This window comes from Varroa destructor, unplaced genomic scaffold (genome assembly GCF_002443255.2).
Source record: "Varroa destructor unplaced genomic scaffold, Vdes_3.0 BEIS01000006.1, whole genome shotgun sequence".
NCBI lineage: Eukaryota > Metazoa > Arthropoda > Arachnida > Mesostigmata > Varroidae > Varroa > Varroa destructor.
In genome coordinates this window covers 10,378,170-10,397,564 of record NW_019211459.1, presented here as the reverse complement: position 1 = coordinate 10,397,564, position 19,395 = coordinate 10,378,170, and the positions used below count along the sequence as shown (strand labels likewise).

Here is a 19,395-nt window from a genome sequence, read left to right as displayed (position 1 = left end):
AGCTCACTAGATGGCGTTTGAGTCGAACAGTAAAAATGGTGACCGAGGGACTAGAACGGACCTAGCACCAGATGAGTACGAACAAATAGAAGTGCTAAGGATCAAGAAACTAATTATCTGCTATAATAGCGTAATCATGGAACAGGTTATTATCGTTTAGGAACGATAAAAAGGGCGACTTCATAACAAAATAAACTGAACATTTATCGAACAGATAATGACAACCTATATATATATATATATATATATACAGGTGTTGTCGAAGGTTATAAAAATATCTGCAACATAACATAATGGTATTTGAAGGGCGTAGATTTAACGTTAGAGCAGAACAATAAAACCAACTCCTGAATGAAACAATCCTAAATATATGTAGAAGATTATAAACACTGGGATAAGCAAGTGATGCAGTGATCGAAGAGAGGCGGTGAGTCTATCTAGCGATAGACGACAGCAGGAAAAAGCCACCTTGATACTCATTTACAGCGCATCTCTAGATAATCGAACTAATCGCTCGAAACTGTACGTTAATTTTGCCTCATTTAAAATGAAACAGGAAAAAGTTCACGAAAAAGACATGTACGGAAAATACATATAGCATATGTGCATGGTATGTACATATAGAAAATGCCAGGAAACGCTCGCAATTTCGGTGGTGGAGAGTGGCGAAAATAAAATATGAAAAGTAACAACATAAAAAATAACTTTCTCAATCACACACATATGGTTTGCAAGACACTCATGCCTCTGCTGAATTACACACTCTTGGGATCCTGCTTTGTTCACTGCAGATCGAAGCTAATTGACGGAAAAACTCCAGACTGATTTTGAACACTCATGCAAAAAAGCATCAATCTGTGTTGCCGCGAACTCTACTGCACACAAGGACCATGCATGATAAGCATCCAGGTAGATTCTTAGCTTACCAGCACTCTAGCACTGATATTGTGGATTTGCGGGCTGTCATTAGTCATCATCAAAAAAAAAACCTCTAGCAAGCGAGGCCATTTAAAAGCGTAACTTAACAGAACATTTTTAGTAAATCTGAATCTTAATAAAAGGTTTCTCTTTTTTATGCTCAGTGCGTCCAATCAGTCGTCTTTGTTTTCATTGTGAAAATAAACTAGGATCATTGGGAGCATAAAATGCAATGTGATCTTCGTGAGATTTCTCAGAAATCATCATCGATTCCGTTTAGTTGTTGTGTAGAGAAGCACCACCACCTGTTGGAGGAGAACATAGCAACTAGAAACGACGGTTTTAAGCTTCGCCGCTGATCACGGATGAACGAAGCAGTCGATTTGTTTTCGAGATGAAGAAAGTACTGTCTCTGCTGTGAATTTTAGTGATTAAGCCTTGTCGGTTACCGTGTATGATTTGTAATGTTATTTGTTTACATGACACTCAGCAATTAGTTATGTCAGGTCGGCCACAATACGACTGCCATGAACGTCGAGTAGACAGAGAGTCGGACAACCATTCAAAGATGCATCGAACAATTCCAGTATTGTTGTCACTCAGTTACTCCAGAATTGGATTTATCGGTGGTTATACTGTCATAGCCAGTCCTACCAAACATGAAAGCGCGTGCATACACAAAAAAACCATCGTACGCAAAAGAGATATATAAGACCTTCTGTATATCGGTTTCTCAGAGCCGGTCACGTTACACTGGCGTCTTTGGGGATTGGCTACGTTTAGCAGGGTGCAGATCGTTTGATACGCGAACAAAAACAGTGCACCTCATAGAAACCTCGCAGTATATATGATACATAACATACTAAAGGTATTGTAGAAAAATACAAAGTAAATAAAAATCGGAGACATCAAAAAGGCTCCTTGCCTCGGCAGGTATATTGGGCGAGGACAGATGTACGCATGGACATGCATGAAGATTTTTTGTGGAAATAAAGGCCATGGCGGAGAGAAGTGTTAATTTGAGTTCTGGTTGGGCTGTTCTGGAGAACCGGCAGTATTGACTGGATTGCGGGAAGCTGCGACATTAACATGCGTCAACGCATTCGGTAAGAACGTCAATAGGTTCACATGTTTTTCCTCAAGGCTCTCTTGTATTGCGGCTCGTCTACTCAAAAGTAGGAACGACTGACGGGAAAGGCAGTAGAAAAAAGGATACTAGGCAATGGTCGATACCTTTAGATGCCGACAGACTTAAAGCGGAAGTAAGAATAAGAACTTAGGTAGAAAGCGATTAGCTCAGGCGGAAATCTAGAGTAGCAGAAAAATCGGTATTGCGGTGCTCTCCTTGTGTACAGAGATAGAATGAAGTCGAGCGCTCAGATAAAAGACGAACCTTTTTTCTTCAAACTATAATGTTGCGACGAATAGAGAGAAAAATAATATATATATATATATATATATATATATATATATATATATATATATATAGAGAGAGAGAGAGAGAGAGAGAGAGAGAGAGAAAGGCAAACAAACGAAGAAAATTAGCGCTAAGTTAAACAAGTAGCAAAAAGAAAGATATGCTTATTCAAAACGAAAATATGGACATTTTGTACAATTTAATTAAGAACAACTATATTCATAACAACTTCGCGCACTGTTGAATACTTTGTCTTACTGCGGCGAAAGTCATTAATAAAGTATCTTACACAATAAAAACAAAAGGGAAATTGTTTTTACTCTCGTTGAATATATGTAAGGGTATGTATATACAACTGCAATGTTGTATCATCACAGAATTCTGTCTCGTAAATCCAACTTCCCAATCGAACGACGCGTGAGTTGTGTATGATCCGTGGATTGGAAATGATCGCAAACCGTGTGAAAATCTAAATGTGACTTAAATGATTGGATACGAATTATAATAGTATTGTACGTTGTACGTTTCCTTTTTTGAAACATTTGATTTAGTCCTCTGGTACTAATAGATGACATTTTGTAGATTACTGCCGGTTCGGTACATCGGACGGAATTGTTTCCACCGATTATTTTTTTCGACTCCTGCCTTATGACTCCTTTCGGCTGTTGAAGAATATTAGATCTAACCGATTATGGTCGATTATTTACTATTTACTACTATTTATTACTACTATTTATTTAGTTGTCCCAAGACGTTTGTTCCAAGCTTAACAACGTTCAAACTCATTTTTACATTCGAGAAGGATTTCAGTCACTTCCAGGTGATGACATTGTGACCCAGGGCATAATCACATAGTTCGTAACAGACAAGCGAAATGTAGCATTTATCGCCTTCAAAAGCAACACTGAGCTCAATGTGCCTTCAACACAAATGAAGTATATTACGTTAACGATTTGACGTAGTACGATACGATCCCGAAAATCGATGCTCCACGTGGATAAGGGCTTTCTGAACGTCTTTCGATCTATAGTCTAGGATAATGTGCAAGTAAATATAACTTTACACTATTTCATATAATTATAGATTAGACAAGTTACTTAATCGCCGTTTATTTCGTACGAAAATAAAGACCGAGTCCTACGTGAATCTACGTGAACAGATATTCGCCCCTCAGTGTCATATCCAGTTTACTACAATTAGCATATTTTTATCGTAGTGAAATGGCTAGTATGTCCTATAAGGATGGGATTGTTTTTTCACTAGGGGCTCGCATGAATATTCCCATAGAGCTCCTTCCATTGCCAGATCAAAGCCCAGCCTAAGCTTTCTACTAATAATTTATAGATACGGCCAGGTGTTCGCCCCTCATTTTGCGCCTTACGCACGATATCGCTCCATCAATGGGGTCGCACAGACAACGACGACCACAGTGGGGACAACTCGCAAAGAGAACGACGGTTAGGAGAGAGAGAGAGAGAGAGAGAGAGAGAGATAACAAACGACAAAAGTAAATTTTTGCATATATTCAAGATGCTCATCTAATAATGAATGAATTGAGACCTTTGATATTTCATTTCACCGCATAATAATTACATGTAGCTTAATACGTGGCCATTCTGCCTTATGCAACAAATCGTATAGAGCACCACTAACTTATTACAGTGATAAAAGTGAGCTAGTCAGAAACGTAAACAGCGACTTTTATTTTTTCAACATATCTATAGATTCATAATTTTGCAACAAATCCCTCATCAGTATTTACACACGTGACAGTAACGACGAAGGATATTCATTCCGAGTTCAAAGTTCCAGCCTATCTTCCATTACATCAGTTTACAGAATCGAGTTCCATGCTCCTTAATTTAATTGGTCCAGAAAAATAGATGCACATCGGCTAGTAGGTGACCAGAAACTAAAGATAAGTCATTCCGAGCTCAAATGTTTCAATCTGACGTCATGACCTGTTATTTCCCTTAAGTAGCGTCGGAATGGGACCCTTTAGCAGGACCAACTTGGGTCTACGTTTAACGCACTCGAAAAACGTTCCCATACGGAAAGCGCTCTCATAAAGCCTAGACAGGTTTAGCGATCGTAAGGGTTGTGTTAGTGAACTAAACGTCATCAGTGTGCTGTCAATATCGGCAAATATGACAGCGGAACGAGATAGCTAAATTGAAAGTCTCTTACATACAAGAAGTTTTCCGACAATCATTGTATGCGGTCGTTTCAATAGTTCGATGTGGATTTTTACCATTTAGTAGAAGAGCTTAGTAAGCTCCTTTGTTGAGGATAATCGGTCTCAACAAACCAAGACCAGCTATGTCCATTAAGAACGATTCCTGCCCAGGCAGTTTTGCTCAGATTAACTACGTTAGATCGATGTTTCACCTAACGTAATTTTCGCTTAAGGCCAACTTTTTTGTTGGACGAAGAAGTAGTGGCTTTGCAAATGGCTAGAAAATCACTGTTGTAGATCTATTTTTGCCAACCATACGAAACTGAATTTACTTGCTTCAAATTATTACCACTAATAGTAGTAAATCCACTGATTTAATACGTTTTTATTGCAGATCCTTTGTTTTATGCGTTTGTTTCAAATTGATGAGGGCTGTAACTGTTGTGAGGTGGCTTGAAGGGAAGCCTGTCAATGACGAAGTACAACGTACCGTATCTAGATAATGCATGAGGCTCTTCAATGTATATTGCTTATTGGTTTCCTAGTATTCATTTTGGGGTCGTTTGCTACACGAACGTGTAATTGTGGTCGAAACCATCGTATATATTACGCATCAATAATGGCCAGTCTACGCTCATAGTGTTCTGAAGCCAGCTAGTTCGAAACTATGTTAATCTGCTTCTAAACACAGGATCATACAATAGTGTAGGAACTTCTTATTCTATGCAGAAACTGAAATAGGTTAGCTGGTGCTTCCAATAGTTGAGTTACGAAGAGCGTACTCTACTGTGCGTTCCTCGACCTTTTGTAAGCGTTGAGGAATGAATTGCAGCACGCGATTCAGTCAGTGAAAACAGGTATCTCTTAGCAACGCTCAGGTTATTGAGAGATCTGTAAAGCTTTTTAGGTCCCGAAACGTTAACGCTATATAAGCGTTAACGAGCATTTGACATCACATTATCTAATCCCTAACACAATCCATTATAGTTGTATTCTGCGTACTCGATTTAACTGCCTATAGAAGAAGCGATGTCAAAAGAATTAACAAAGGTCCTGAAATAAGCCTTATTAACTTTTAGAGTGGCACGGGAAAGTTCGCTATATAGAATGGGCTAAAAATCTCATTGATCGTTTTTATTTTACATCTGTACAGTAAATATATATATATATATATATATATATATATATAAAGTGATTTCTCTTACGCGCCTTGTGTATCGTGAAAGTATTTTCACGCAAGTGAAAGAGTCTAAGTCTACCTCAGCTGAAATTAGAAAATAGACTTTCTCCGTATGAAAAATAAATAAAAGGGCCAAATAATTTACTCGTTTTAGAAGTACATTACCAAACAAATCGACCTAGCCCCTCGCAGGTGCAGAGCTCTGCCCCTATCTATCTCCCAAACAGTCTTCACGATCCAAGGTTCTGAATACCTATTTTGCCAATTTCTCCTAAATATTTTCTAAAAAGATTATGAGTCAAAATTGACAATAATTAGCCCTTTAGAATAGAAATATTTCACACACACACATGCTTATGCACAAACGAGCTTTAGATCGGTCAGGAAATCATTACGTCGCTCTAACTTAGCTTTCATGTTCTAGGAGGGATTAAGTTCGCCTACTTAAGTACGCTAATTGGCAACAAATAAACGGAAGAGACATCAACAAGGGACATCCATTGATAGATCCATTTTCGGCTTAAATAGCTATTTAAATATCGTTCTGATCCGATAGAAAAAGGCCCGAAATATAAACCATTGGTTATAGTAACGATCGTTTGCGTTGTGCGAGGCGGCACTATGAACCGAGCGTGGAAGAATTTCCAGCTAAGTTCTGTGCGGATTCTATTGGTCATCAAAACTTGACGAAGTTAATTGTTATCGTAAGGATGATTTGGTGGGATTTTGTTTCTCTATGGCCTTTATATAATCGATCGATCCCTAACCAAAAGGTAGCGAAGAACACAGTAGCAACGCATATGCGCATCTCCGATCACCTGAGTTGATCGAAGAGAAAAATATTGAAAACGGATTCCTTCTAAAGAATAATACGTACAGTAACAGCGACCAAATCGAGTTACTACGCGGTTATAATAGTTAATATCTACCTACATAGGAACCTTATACATAAAAAGTTTGAGTTTCACATGTCGAATGCGATTATTGCTACACCGTTTTGAACGTGCTATTCACGACGACGATTTCGAATTGTTTCAAAACCTAGATAGTTTTCTTCGCCGACCTTCGTTCTGGACTGGTTCGAACATTCTGGCTGTCATACACATTGCACGCTGTCGGCGTGCAAGGCTTTACGCACCCACTATCGTCTCGTCATCTTGTTTCTGTAGAGTCATTTTTTTTTTTTGAAAAACTCTTCATAACTTTTAGACAATTAAACAGCTGCTGTTTTCCATCCACGTTAGGTGTCTCCTTCCCAACTATCTGCAACAATTCAACTACATTTATAATCGTAAACATTGCTTATTAGATAGCTATATTCTTACTTCTATAATGATGCGTTCTCATAAATGAGCGCTTTATACAAGCTGATATCGCTTAAACCGGCTAACAGATTTAATCTGTTACAGGTCGTGTAAGGTTCAATCATCCTACAGTCTGCTAGTCCGCTAAAATTTAAATATGGAGGTATTTCCCATCATAGCTTTATCGAACATATAATTTCTGCTTCGACACGCGTTTCGGCTACGATTTTTTTCGCTGGAAAAATTGCTTTGCTGGTAGAAAATAAAATAAAATTGCAAGTTGATGCATGCGACAACGGAAATAAAATGGAATATTTAATATTTCGTACTATCGTCAGATCTTCAAGTTTTCTTCCCTGCGAAAACCTTGTAGCTACATCGCTTGGCATAGCTTTGTTTACGGTTGACCCGGGCTTAAAAGAGAATGCTTGCGTTGCTTTAGCGAAGCTTCTAGGATACCATATGTCGAAATGGCATTTATACTGGGATGACTCTACTTAATCGCTGTATTTACTAAATTTGTACTTTTATATTAGAGTCGCATTTTTATTCAGCGACTTCGCCATATCACGAAGCATCAATGTCCCATATGTCATCGTCCGCAGTGAAAAACCGCGAGGTTCTCGTGAACCGCCTATGGGTCGCCATCACAGCGCTGTTATTGATGATCTCTGATCTATGAAGCTGGTTTATTAATTCTTAGAGAAGTTTCTTAAAAAAGCAGCTAATTATTAAATCGCTTCCTATATCTATGTATGCAATGTCTGTGTATAACCTGCCCTACTGACGGTTGTTCTTGGGGTACATATACATATAGATCCTCCGTCGATGGACCTTCGTTACATCCGGGTGCACAAGACGAATGCATTATATATATATATATATATATATATATATATATATGTATTTAATCCCGTTGTATCAAAAATCATGTGCATACACGTTCACACCGTTCAAATTTCCCCGGGGGTCCCCTCTGGCCTCTTCATCATCGCACGGCTCTGCCTGTTCGGGGGTAAGGTACTTCTAAACAAATCACGTCCCCAAAGGAATCGCTCAAAAATTACTCCCAGATGATCAAAGGCCATCATACCGACGTACATATTCCAGAAGGATATTGCTGTGGGTATTAGCATTAATTTTGCTAACTGTTCGATCAAACTGATTTTTAGAGAGGGCAGTTCCCTTCGGCAGTAGCTGTTGCTCATGTCAAGAAGCTCATGCGCTTGGACGGCGGATGGACGACCACTTACGCACGGGCTTCAAACTGTTATGGCTATGTGGGCTTTTAGTGTATTCGTTGTAGTCCACAAACATCGAATATTTCTTTTATCCAAAGCTTGATTAAGCAGAAGATGTGAAGGTCACAATAAAATAACGTTATACTTGACGACTGACTTTTACTGATTTTGAAAATGGTCAGGGGACTCCTCATTGTAACGCTCATGGGAGATGCTGACAGAAATATCGATTCAAGGCATGCAAACGATATTACTGAGCACCCCTGATAGCTTAGTGGATAACGCATTTCCCTGCTAATCGTAGGAACCCGTTGTGGTCTAGGTCCGAACCTAGGCACAGACACGCTTCGTCTCGTTGTGGGAACCAGGCGTCGGTTGCGGTGGACGTAAAACTCGAAACGCTGAGAATCTGGGCTACCGACAGGTCAGCCAGTAAAAAAGCTTGTAGGACACAGACCTTTTAGGTCAGCCCAAAATGCTCAGTTTGGTTTTATTTATTTATTAATTACCCTCCTTTTCGCTATACGGTAGAATTTTGTAAAATTCTATCCCAAGCGTAATCGCTCTCCTAAGAATTTATATTTTATCTCCATTTGTTTGAATTTTTAAATATGAACAAGCTATGGAAACAACGGCATACCCGCCCCCACATTGCACTGGCGTAGCATATCACTATATAACTAGGTTTAATATGTTAATGTAACACATAACTACATAACACATAGCACATCCAGTGAATGAAATTGGATGTACGTGGGGAGAAATTTTACATAAGGTGATGTAGTGCTTTACTTCGGTAGTAACTCACAGCCTGTCTACGATCAAGATAAGATCAAAATAAAACTTGTGGTTCGTTTCCCTCAAATTCTCCATCTGTTTGTTTCCGCGCCAAAAAGCAAGAAGTTATTTTTCAATGGGAACTTTTTGGCCTGTACACACGAAGCTTTTGTGTTCTTTCTGCTCCAGTCGACTAACATCTCCTACTAACTTTGCGCATCGCTAAGCTATCAGCATACTGTTGTTGACTGAGCCGCCGTTGATATCCATTACAGTTAATTTCCAGTTGCAATGTGGCCATAGCACCCACCCTGTGGGCTCTTACGCACTTCGCTGACTTAACGACAAACATCAAACATGGCTTTTCTGGTGTACCCCCAGGAGAACTTACTCTAGCTAATAAGTGGAGAACACTTGCGGGCAAAAGGCACTTGCGGGATTGGCCAGCACAACACAGATTACATCAGCATCGAGGCACCAGAGAGTTTATGGATATAATAAAGACGATTTCGATAGTTATGTATTCGAATTGATACATCTGAACTATGTATAAGTTTAATATATTGGAACATGCCACGTTCGATTGAGTCGGACAGACGAATGAACACTATTCAACGACCCTTTGTCCTACACCTCACGAGAGCTAAAGAATAAACACGAACAGTATCTGTTTTTAACACACTGATCCTAGTAACTTTGCGAAGATAATCGACTAGCTGAGCTTCATTCTTCATCCATGTTCCTTGATTGATGAATGTGCGCACATATCAAGATGGTAAACAAACATGCCGGCAACAACCATCGTCGTCATTGTATACGATACTGGTAATACTTACATCATTCTAAACCTGAAATGTAGTATAGAAGTCAATCGAATCTGGAAGTAACGCTAGCTTCTATGCTACTGATAACGGTTATCATTATGAAGTCGACGGGCATTTGGAGAAGGCGTAATAGGATTGTGATGTTAGAAACAAAGAAATACAGAGGAAATATTTTCGTTTGACAAGCTGGCAGGACAATATTCATAAGCTATGAGAAAGGTTAGTGCATTTCTTCAACGACACTTCAAAGCGTTGAAACAACATCAAGCTAATCTATTAAGTCACATCAGGAAGTATCTAAAAAGATTGAGATACATGAATATAAGTTCACACAAGTAATATGAGTTATACATATAAATAAACAGTACGTCATACTTTATTGAAGTTCACTGAAAGTGGCAATATCGTGGCAATGAGGCGTAGATGCCACGGACGCGCTTATTGAAAGTAGAAGTGATAAATTTCGCACGTAGTATGTGGATAAGGCATTAAGGGAAGGTTCCAGGTTCTACAAAATGGTGTCTCTAGCGCATCCATATGCAACTCTATGGAGTCGCTGCCCACAGATATAGGCAGGCGACGTAACGCGTTTTCTGGGTGGTGTACAAGAAGTTCTAGTTGAAACTTCTGGAACTGCACATCACAACGCGCAACTTAGCCAGTTGCCGTCTGCGATTTCATCGCTATGGATCGCATATATTGAGCGATAATTCTGGCAATGAGCCGTACTTTGCCTTACGTTTTGCGACTCACTTCTTCCATGAGGTCAACCTAAAGTTTGGGCTTCGCTCTTAACTACTAGCAACATCGTTTTCGGCATCCGTTGCATGCACGCACGGTTCTGTACTCTGTAACCGCGTAGCGTCGGTCGTTCTAATGGTCTGACGGTCACAGAAGAAAGCACGTCCCAAGCCTATTCTTCGAGGACCTCACTCAAACGCGACCAAATTGAAACTTAGTACATAGCCCAGGTGAGGGAAGCACAAGGAGAGCAGGCCGGCGGCAAGATAGCACGCGAGCAAGCACGTAAAACAGAGCTAGCAGTTTAAGATATCCACGCATGTTATTATCTTACACAATCAAAGACTGTCGTCCTGTTCAGCTCGTGAACATTACCGGGCCGCTCAAAGCGACGGTGCGTAATGAACTGAATCAAATTGGGGTGGAAATAATGGAGGAAGGAAGATCGGTCGAAGATTAGAAAGTTTGCAGTACGCTTGCACCGTCTAGTTATGTAGAGTAGACAAATATCACCGGTGTTGCGGTAGTAATAATTCAATAGGCAAGGATCGCTGCTTCATAGATGAAGCTTCCGGTTCATTTGTCCCTCGCTGGCAAACAGCGTGCGAACGGTGGCTTAATACCACTATATTAGAGGATTCGAGCACTTGATACCGCTGGGTTATATATAGAAGCAAAAAATGGTAAGCAGCAGGTCTGCTATACAGGTGAGTTTGCCATTTTACTGCACTAAATTTTCCCGCAAAAAATGCAATCTAGACTTCGTGGGTTCTACTAAAACTATTAGCGTTAGTCAAAAAGTGTACATATGCACAAGCTATTCTTTCCAAACCGAATTTATTGATTAAGCTGGTTTTGGAATCTAGCCGCTGTCTTCACATCCGATGAGGTATCAAACCAGTGACGCAGTTAAGTCATGAACAATACATCATTAAGTAATCTTCGCAGCAATTGATGCTGATGCTGTTCCTTTGTCATCATTTAAATCACCATTTTTTAGTTCTTATATTATGAAAACCTCCAGTATTTGGTGGGTCGTCTCATAAGTTCTATGTTCAAGCGATTCGAGTTTTATGACCAGAAAAAAACTTGAATAAGGCAAGAAAAGCGGTCGTTTGTTCTAGAGAACCATGTTCTCCTTAGTTCATTGGTTTAGTTGCATAAGCCTCTAAATATAGAAATAACAAAAGTATAAGTAACGTCAGTTTCAGAAGTTTATTTCTGGAGAGGGTTGAACGTAACCCAAATTTGTGAGGAAACTTGTGGGAGAAGTAGATAGACATTATTTTGCAACCGATCGGAAGAGCAATAATGGTGACTTCAGTATCGACGAAAAGGCACGTCCAAGCCGATCCTTTGTCCATGAGGATGCTGCAATTCGCACTGTAGTCGATAAGAACCCACATATTAGCTTGATTGCGAATTATCTGGTTGAAGAAAATGTAGGAACGCCCAAATTGACTGTTTCAACAGGCAACGATTACGTCAATTTATCGTCTACATCGGGATTCCTCACAAGTTGGCCAATCGCTCACTAATAAAGCGCATTTGCAGGGCCGATTATCATCTGAAAGTAAATGAGCATAACCCTTTTATTGCAAAAATGGTAGTGGACAATGAAGAGAAAATAATTTACAAAATACCACTTAGGGCAAATCGTGGTCAAAGTCTTCGAATGAAAGCTAAAGCGAGACCTTATCTGAAGAAGATAATGCTGTGCATTTAGTGGGATTGTCAGGAATAGCCTATCTGTGAATTTCCCTTAAACAATCAAAGCGTTAGCTCCATTGAGTACGGTGAACAGTTCGATTGTTTTCAATAAAGCATCTGAGAAAGGTGTCCGGCTAGGCTGAACAGAAGAAAAACCTTCATCATCAAAGCAATGTCAACTTCATCAGCCAAGGATTGTACAAGTTTAAATGGCTTGTTCTGCCTCACTCACCCTATAGTTCCGATTGTAATATTTTCCGACCGTTGCAGAGCTCCTTTAGCGGAAAAAATCTGGATGGTTTAAAAAACCTGTTAAGGATTTTATTGCAAAAAAAAGATATTACATTCTGGAAAACTAAGTTAAAACACTGCCTGAAGGATTCACAAGGGCCAGTAAAATGGCCAATATATCATAGATTAGACTTGTTCATCCAAAAACTGAATTAAGTACAATTCCGGAACGAACTGGAGCTTTATTTAGATACTTTTACTTAGTAGCGCATGCCAGAGTCGACACCAGCACTCTTGGTAAATTTAGAATTCTAAACCGGTCTTCTGCTGGCATTAATGTATTTTTTCAGGAGCGGACATTGACAATCTCTTGTGAAGGACAGATGTTAAATGTGTACTGGTTAGACACTGCTTACAGGGACGTGCGCGGCACATGGAAACGGAAATCAGACGTTCAATTATAGGAAACGTCTGTTTCTAGCTGTTGCAGATGCTTTAGTAACATTTCGACTGCTATTCCTCAAGGGATAACGAGCAGCTTTTGGCAAGGCGCCCCTCTGTGCACCTTTTCATAATGATTAGTCATGGCTTAAAACATGTATCAGATGGCATGTCGGGTCGGACCTGCTGCCCTGTGGTGGGCTGCTCCAAATATAACGTAAGCATGGCGCTCGTGGTGTTTAACCTTACAAGATAACTACGGTTCAAGACCTTTGATCCGAGATCTAAATTATGGCAAGCGTGCAAATACTTTTTGGGTAACATTGGTTGATCTCTATAGCTTCTACGCTGATCGGCACTTTGGATATGATTCGAGTCAGGGCATACATGGAAATCATAGTTCTCAATGAGTTTGATCGCGAACTCGTTGTCTTGCGCGGTCTGTTCCGGTTGACAACACGTGGTTGTCTTAAGCGTATCCCCAAAGGCGGTATTTAGTGCGTGGGGTAAACGCATTGCTTGAATTAGGTTCATACGTCGTGCGAAAGCCTCTATGACAGGGGTCTCGTCGCTATTTTGTGTCACTATGGACGGAAACGATATACCGCAGTAGCCTATATACGATATACTTCAATCGCTTTTTGTTGCTTGTCTGCAATTCCTACCTCTGACAGGATATCTGCCGTGAGCCGCTATCTATCTTGTTTGACGAGCCCAGTCCCTAAGATTAAGTTTTGTGATGCAGTTATGGTAGTGCTCGCTTTTCTAGTATACTCATGAGTGGCTGTCTACCATAGTAAATAATGGACCAGGCGCACAGTATGTGTAGTCTACAAATGACGTCGTCTTTCGATAGCCGGTAGTACCCGTGATACCTTGCCTTAAAACTAAATTTTAATTTATTACAAATGTGCGTATAACCTTATTAAGCTGGAATAATTTAGTCGACAGGCTGGAGCTCAAGAAATCAAACTCGTTGGAACAATATTTTTCCAGTGGGTGAATTTTAAAGGCTAGTTAAGTTGCCTCGTTGGCACTTGTAGTAACTTGTACTTTTTCCGTAGGCAATTATTTTTCAGTGTACCGTAACGTGACAGTTAGGGATAACAAAAATTCATAAGTCAAATTTCGTTGCGCTTGTTTAAGGCAATGTAATTGACCTTCAAGTCTTATTAGATCTCAGAATTTTCTAACCAGCATAAACAAGTTTTCCTATGCGGTCGCCACGGTTGTACTGTACGTACTCGTCCCAAATCCTGATTCCTTTTCACCTGTTTAACGAAAAACTTGGAAGCTGTCTGGGATATAATGACGTCAGACGTATTTAGTATCGGGCTCTGAGTAAGTCGTGCTCAAAATAATCCTTCCGACATTTGGATAATAAGCAATTTAAACTTGGATCAAGTCAGTCAAAGGGGCAAATGGTCACTGTGTCATCGGAAACTTTCCGACGATACTGTTTTACTACGTTTCCGTTTATATCCACATAAGGGCTAGCTGGCCAAAAATACTTTTCAAGCGTTCCCGGTCATACGGCTTATCTTAAGATCGATACCTGATTTTTGTTCAAATCCGCGCATTCTATTTCAACTTCTGACGACTAGGCCTTTATCAATTCCAGATATTTTCATTGCATCATCAGCCTGTAGATACGGCTCGTATAAATCGAAGGGCCTGAACATTTACATCATCAGAATTCATAATTCTGCTGGTTTACGCCAGTCGGGTAAATCTGTAGTTTCCACTGTAGATATTCCGTAAATAAACAAACTAATCATGCATGTAGGCCACGGGCCAAATGTGCCATATGATATAAGGTGACTCGCCAGCTGTTTCCTAACCTGATCGTTGTTCTCGATAGGTTTGTTTGCCATTGACCGCACAATAGTGTAGGTACCCTATCATCAAGCGGTTCGGGCCAACACTACCTAATCGACCAGAAAGACCTAGTAACTTGAATGTAACTTCTCAAACAGTTTTCCACGTACATAGATAATGCGTCTGTATACGATTTACACAGCACTGAGAATAAAGGCTAATTAAAGAGCCAAAATACATTACACGCCTGTTGGTTAAAATACTCTATTGTTAAGCACTGTCGTCGCTCCAATTATCATGTAGAAGTGATCCTACAGGTTTGTTGTGAAATTTTGCAGAAGGTACAAACATGTCTCAAAAGATCAACGGGAAATATATTCAAACGCGTGGGATAAACACGTATCGGCCTGTAACATGGATGACATAGAGATCTGAAAACAGATGTGGGCTCGCTTTATGGGCTTGGATAAACACTGCGCTGAAATTATTAACGTCAAATCTTTAGATCTAACGTTCATGCGAGTTGGTGTACCGACGTTAGCTGTACCGGTTCGTCAACGTAAGTGACTGTGGATGTCGTATAACAAATGGAACCCCACAATAAACGAGACGAAGCGGTTTTTTTTTAAAATAACACACAAATATGTAGCTCTTAATCAATATCGCCGCTCTCTTTTTGGCGCTTCATGTTCATAGCTACGCATTTTTCGTTACGTACCTATATCATAGCAGAAAATTAGTGGTCTGCGTTTATATCTACACAAAATTTCTGACACGCCAGTTCAGAAACAGAACTATTGATAGAATGTATTTTCTCTACTTTGTAACGCAGTAGTTTGTTCTTCCATCTTAAAATCGCTCTGCGGATTCAATTTTATTGCCTCAAGCGATATATATATAGGTCTGCTCTCTTCTAATTGCTTGCCTGTGCCAATTGCTGCACCGCCTAATTGTTGGTTTGTTTAATAATCGGCAATGCTAGTCGTAACAAAGTTGCGTCTGGCCGTCACTGAAATTTATAGCAATTAGCTTAAAATGCCCCACTGTTCTGCGCAGGGCTGCCCCACTATATTTTGCCTTCATAAACTAGCCCATAGTGCAGGAAACTGCAGCAAACGACATTTCCTCCATTGGTGGGGTTTTATAGCTTATCATTCAAGATCCGCTTGCAGATTTATTTGTGCAAGGCCGTGGCGATGTCGGCCCTGGCCATGACCGCTGCCGCTGGTTTGTCCTATTAGAGAAACCGTTCAGGCACGTGAGGAGAAAACGGGGCGTACATGGCGATCATAGGCTAGTTCATCTATTATAGCACGACAAAGGCATGGTTGCGTTCTGCGCTGAGTATATCCTTAGATTAGACGAAAATATTTATAGGAGAAGGCAGGAGATATTGAGAAGGTGTTGGCCAAAGATGCACGAAGTGTACTATCTCTATTTACGATAAAGGACAATTGCTGTAAATTGTATTATATTTGAATTGTCATATAATGTAATTTATTGCTTTTATTTTTGAAGCTCTTCACGCTTGTCTACTACTAAATGGATGCAGTAATCTGCCGACCAAATGATATATTAGGTGGTAATTAAATTCTAAACCTTTAGATTAATGTGAAAAGGTCAAATGCCTAGAAAAGTTGGAAAGAAAGGTTGGATTCACTTCCGTCTTCTTTGCTAGTTTTCTGTCCCAATTTATGTATGCCTGTTTTTCTATTAAACACTTCGATCGCCACTGCACGTGGGGAGATGGCAAGATTAGCAGGATAAAGACCAGTATTCGATGTAATGTACCTTTATTTTTCATTACACCTTTAAAGGTAGACTGTGGCCCCATTTATCTTTGCTTTCAAATGCGCCGTGAATGAAGTATAGCAGCAAAAAAACATCAGCAGAAGTCGTCTGTTCTACACAACACGGCAAGGCGTACTGACTTCGCGCAGGCGTGTACATTCGTCGTGATAATTATAACGATATAACGCGAAAAGTCACATGCTTTTCCATTTTTCTAGGCTTCTCAACGTGCTGCCCATGCAAACTTGTCTGCTTTCTAATCTGCGTACGCGGACTGGGCCGTACATTTCTAGCGGGCGGTAAAGCTACAAGCAAGTTTCTATTCGATGTAACGGACGCGTATCTGACTCGAAGAATGTTAATTTTTTAGTTCAGAAATAGCTAGTTAGAAGATAGATATCGGCAATCTTGTTCATCTACGATCGAGTGCATCTAAGAACGTCGATCCTTGTTGCTGGAATTGATCAGACGAACAACCCCATATATAGCCTGAGCTCTGCAATCTCTCAACGTGGCATATTTTGTAATAGAGAAACTGTTTACGTAATACACACTGAATCGACACACATAAACGTGTGTTCGTTTTAATAACCAACTTGTCCGACTCAGCTTGTGCCGTCCTCATCAGCAATTGCTAGTAATACAATTTAAACCTAAACACACTATCCGATACTCGCTAAAGCTGCTCCGCAATAGAAGTAGGTAGGAACTGCTTCTATTACGGTCATCGTTATGGTCACCGGGAACTGTTGTCTCCATACGTTGCCTCGTACTACACCCGGAGGATTAAGTAATAAGACGGTAAATAGGTCTCATAGCCTTATCTATTTCGTCGCATTCACACAGGTATATCGATCCGAGCTAACACGTGCTTAACCAACCAAAACGGATCAGTGTGCAGTCAATAAAAATTTCTTATTTCGAGAACTTTTGCAGCTCCCCCTCTTGACGAAATCTCCCTTCGACACGAAGATAATGATTCAGCCTTCATTTGAGTCTCTAATGGCACGACAGTTCGCAGCGCAATGACTCAATGCACGACTAGAACGGTTTTTTAGGAAACTGTAATTGGCTTTATATAATTGTTGACTGACCGCTAAACGAATCTAAAATCCTGCTTTTTTTGTTAGTTGCGATCTGGCTGTTTTCGATTCGTACTTGTTTCATCCCACGACTGCATTTACAAAGCCGCTATTCTGTGACAATCTACACAGACAGCAGCGTCGCTCGCTATACTGGTACTAGTAATTCGGTCCATAATTGCTTAGTTGAGACAGCAGGACTAAGAACGATGGAACTCTGCGCAAAGGGTACACTTACCGTCGCTGATGAAGCACTACCTTCACATCGTGAAGGATTTACAATATCCTATAAATGTGCACGTTGAAGAAGTTTCTAGAAGCCAACTAGGCGTTACGGAAACACGGCCATACTGCACAAGATTGCAGTTATCTCAAGTTCGGCACATTGGAGTAAAGAAATATACCAAATACTAGAATGCTACACAGTTCCAGCAAGCGAACGAAAGGAAGCTAAACTCTAACCGCTTCCAGAATCTGCTGCTGTCACCAATATTTGCAGCATTGCCATTAAAGCTGACTCTACCGTATAACGCTCTGGTCTACGAGGTTCACTTTGAGAGCCAAGTCGGAGTCACCAGCAATGAGAACCAGTACGCCAATAATTCTCAGCGAATTTATCGGTAAGTCGTCGAAAAAAAAGATTCGTTGAGACCCCTATTTTACGCAAAGATTTGCTGTGGACTTTATCAGGGCCTTATGCCAAAGTTATTAATGCCTGCGCCTAACGTAGCCTGTTTACGATCCGGGCCAATGTCAGCGTTCTAGGCATCTGTGGCATCTTTGAACGACCGATGTACTGTTCACGCCGTCCTTCTCGCCGTTCAAGGAGAATAATTTAATACTTAATAAATAAAAACGCAGCTAGAGAATATTGTTAAGGATTGTCTAATATTCAACGCACTTAACTAACTTTTGGTCACTTCAATTGATTGCACTCGTAAGACGAGCCTGCAGTAACTCAGCTTTTTATTAAACAAACACGTATTCTTTATCGTTGCTAGAGATAGCATACTATGACTATGGTGACTGTCTAAGCGTACCTGTTTCAAAAAGTATTTTTCATTATATCTCGTTTTTACCTCTGCCAGTGGTCATCCAGACCACATATTTTGACACATGAACGTAACAACTGGTCTGCGTCGCATGCATTATAACGAAGAGAGAACGCAGATCTTTGAAGTGTTCCCTTGTAGCTTTATGAGTCAAATGATCCACCGCGAACGCCATTGAGATTAAGTGATGATATATTTAAGAAATTTTAGTCCCTCGCAGGAATTCATCTTGTCCTAACGGACTTCGCCTGCTGTACTAGATTATGGATAAACAAGAAAGTTCAATAGGTCTTTTTCTCCGAAGAACGTATGAACTAAAAGCAATTGCCTATTTTCGCGCGCTGTAACTTTAACTTTGTTCCCGCCTATAAATTTAGTCTCTATGTCAATCAATTTAATATGTTTCAGCGTTTTCATGTTGCCATCGAACTTAATGCCACTCGAACGCCGGCAAAAGTTTACGTTTAAATATAAGAACAACAACTTCTTTCAACGATCGATCGTTTTTGCGGGGAACGGTAGGAAGATGTTAGCTGGGAATGTCAGTTGGCTAGTGTTAAAACTTCCGTGACGAAGGGACACTGGCAATTATACATCAAGTATCGAACTGACATTTTGTTCCTCGTAGATTTTTAACACGACGCGGAACTATTTTCCGTAATCGTATTTTTGACGAAATGAGATAGGCGAAG

The 19,395-nt window shown here is 40.1% G+C and overlaps 1 long non-coding RNA gene across 1 annotated transcript; it reads right to left on the bottom strand.

The window, feature by feature from the left end:
• Positions 1-11,774: 11,774 nt before the first annotated feature.
• Positions 11,775-14,968, bottom strand: LOC147754838 (uncharacterized). The gene is made up of 2 exons (XR_015330513.1): positions 12,521-14,968; positions 11,775-12,145 (listed from the first exon to the last, which is right to left on the bottom strand). It is a non-coding gene; the product is annotated as an uncharacterized LOC147754838 (long non-coding RNA).
• Between the last annotated feature and the right edge of the window lie 4,427 nt (positions 14,969-19,395).